Raw genomic sequence first — 3,086 nt, forward strand, 5'->3', positions numbered from 1 at the left:
GCCAGTCGGCTCCTTCCTCGCCTGCCTGCCCCGGTAAGACATACATATCACCGCGTGCATGTGGCGCGTGCTTTGCTCGACGTCTTTTGTCTCGGCTTGGTTGCTTCGTCGTGCAGTTTTAGTTTTTGGGGGAGGGATTTGGATGTTTCCCTAAGGACCTGGTTTCTGGTTTGCTTTGCCGATCGCGTCCTCGTGTAGTCCTTTGATGCCATGCAATTTCTCCAAATCTTTCCGGTGAGTTCTCAACTCTTGATTCTGGATCTTGCGGTCTCGCATGCCTGGTGTGCGTACGTGTAGCCAGCCGGTCGGTGGATCGTTTTGCCGATGATCTTTGTGACGCTCAACCAGGGGCTTCGTCCTCGTCCTCTAGCACAGTTCCTACCAGCCACAGGCTGGTGTTTCTACCTCGTTCACGTGCGCCCTTTAGTTTGGTTTGAATCCGAGTGACGGTGCTTCTATGACTTGATTTATAAATAGTGGTGTCGCTGTTTGTATTTGTGTAGTTTTAAGCCAGGTGAACTTACTTCTATGTCCAATTCATGCTTATATTTTGTTGTATTTACATAGATCCATGTTTCCGCATCTAGCCTTTTGATTAGGATACTTCTTTGAAGGTCTATTCGATCGTTTTGTTCTGCAAGAGTTTCGATCTTGGTGGTGGATCTGTGATCTACCCTTGGTGGAGACTAGTAGTTGGGGCGCGCCCGTGGCGCGCCTCTTGAGGCGGTCTTGTGCGCCTCAATCTTAGCTATGCACATTAGAGCGGCTGGTTGTTCCAACATGCACTGAATAATCATCTGGGAGGCAACTTTAGGATAATTAAAATAACTTTTTCTTGCCAAGTATAAATAAAAAGAAGGGTTGTACTAAAGTTCTAGTGATAAATATTTCGCATGATCACAAAGGGGCAATAATTTTAGTTAATAGAAAAATAGAAGTATCTGCTGCAACACAAACAACTCTAGATTCACTTGTTGAAACTATACCTGAACAAAAATCCCATAATCTGGGCTAAAGTATACCACCAAATAAATATAGTACTCCCTCCGTCCGAAAAAGCTTGTCCCAAGCATCTCCCTCAAATGGATATATCTAGCACTAACTTGGTGCTAGATACATCCATTTGAGGAACAAGCTTTTTCGGACAGAGGGAGTATGCGTCAAGATTCATAGTACTGGTTATCACTTTGAAGAATTAAGTATTACAAAATACATAACTATATTCTAGGTTCATTATATACAGATAAAAAGCAACATACAAGTCGAGCGGAAAAAACAGTGAAGCCAACCTGAACAATTAATACTGACCCTCTCGTGAGCTCGATCCAGTCTCCTCCGAATCACACTTGTGGAGTGCACATTTCCATGAAACCAGACTCACACTGTAGAAGGAAAGATATATGAAAAAGACGGAAGTCAAAGGCTCAAAGCTATCATATCGAAAAGAAATATAAGGAATGCATCTATCATGCGTCATGCATGTGTGTCTGAGTAGCTTCTCATAGTGAGTGAAAACCTAGCAGGCAATCTTGAGCATTGCAAAGGGGAGACCAGGGAAACAAAAATGAGGAATACGCTAATGGCTACTAATCCAGGAAATTATAAATTCCAGACCTGTGTTTCATTAGGAACATCACGGTCGTCATGGACCAAAAAGAGGGTACAAATGATAAAGTATATTTAGGAATGATGCTCGTGCATACAATAATGAAAAAAAATCACCTTAGAAAAGAAATCCTTCCAAGTTCATTTTTCATGCGCGTGCACCAATGAAATGTGAAACTGTTTGCTTATGCCCATGATCAAATCTCTTGCACATAAAAGCTACAATGAGAGCTAAAGGAAGGGGGCTGGAGGAGGAGAAAGGAAAGATGACCGCGCCGCGAGGCTCCTGTATGCAAGTGGTCGTCGTGGCACACTATGGCTAGTGTTCAGACTATACTCTCAACTCTTGTGCGAATTGCTCAGAGTAATTCAAGATCCTAAAAGAAGTCTTCAGGGTAATCCAAACTCCTACATAACAATACATAAATTATTTGCTTCAGTATGTGATCCTTTCAGTTTGAGAAGAATTCAAAAATATTATACAATTTTTTGCAAATCTTCCTACTCTACAATACTAATCTAAAGCAAAATAAAATTATACTCAGTTTGTTCAGTGTCACGGGAAGAAAATAATTTAGCTAATACTAAATCCAACTAAAAGGACTAATTGTAATTATTTGGCTAGGCTGCTCATCGAAAGAATTTTTTTCATGAGAAGCGGACCTTGCAAAAACTTGGAATGATCGGGTGGATCTAAAACAGGGCATGTCCTCCTGCAGTCCTTCTCCCACCCCTCGTGTATCTCATCACCTCGTCACATTAGCCTGCAGGTGACTGCCAGCCTGGAGGAAGAAGGCAGCGATCGTGAGTGCATGACCAAGTTAGATATTTAGCAACACACGAAAATCAAGTGTAGATCCTACTATAGTTCTTATCCAATTATACAACCAAGCCAACAAGAGCATTTACCAACATTACAAATGAAATAATATTGAAATTCCAGTACAAGGCCTAGTTAGCACACATAGGGTATCAGATCATATTAGTAAGAACATTAGTCTGTATACACACACACAGAGAGAGACACATACACACAAACACACACACACACATACACACACACACACACACACCAAATTTGCACAAGATGTAGCTTGCAGATGTGGTACCATGGACTGTACGAATAAATCAGACTGAACAACCATTCAGCTCCAAAATTGCATCAAACATGTTTTATAATCAAGATATTCAGAAAAAGGTAAACATCAACGAACATATCCTATGAACATACCAAGATGTAAGATAACCACATGTTCAGCTCACACAATCAGATCGAAAACAAAATCTGAGCCAGCTTCCTGTATCACTCAATCACTCATATGTTGAAAGACTGTTCGAGCCTGATGACCCAGTCGCCGTGGCAGCAAGGACAGAGAGAAGAAAAGGGAACGGCCTAGAGATGGTGACGTGGGTGCTTTGGCGTGTGATGCCGATCAGCCCATTGTGGTAGTCAGCAAGGGAGCAACGGTCGATCCATATGT

The 3,086-nt window shown here is 41.9% G+C and overlaps 1 long non-coding RNA gene across 1 annotated transcript; it reads right to left on the bottom strand.

Moving 5' to 3' along the window:
- Positions 1-1,202: 1,202 nt before the first annotated feature.
- LOC119343019 lies at positions 1,203-2,524 on the bottom strand. The gene is made up of 3 exons (XR_005165856.1): positions 2,269-2,524; positions 1,723-2,013; positions 1,203-1,382 (listed from the first exon to the last, which is right to left on the bottom strand). It is a non-coding gene; the product is annotated as an uncharacterized LOC119343019 (long non-coding RNA).
- Positions 2,525-3,086: the final 562 nt, after the last annotated feature.

This window comes from Triticum dicoccoides, unplaced genomic scaffold (assembly GCF_002162155.2).
Source record: "Triticum dicoccoides isolate Atlit2015 ecotype Zavitan unplaced genomic scaffold, WEW_v2.0 scaffold112703, whole genome shotgun sequence".
Classification (NCBI taxonomy): Eukaryota; Viridiplantae; Streptophyta; class Magnoliopsida; order Poales; family Poaceae; genus Triticum; species Triticum dicoccoides.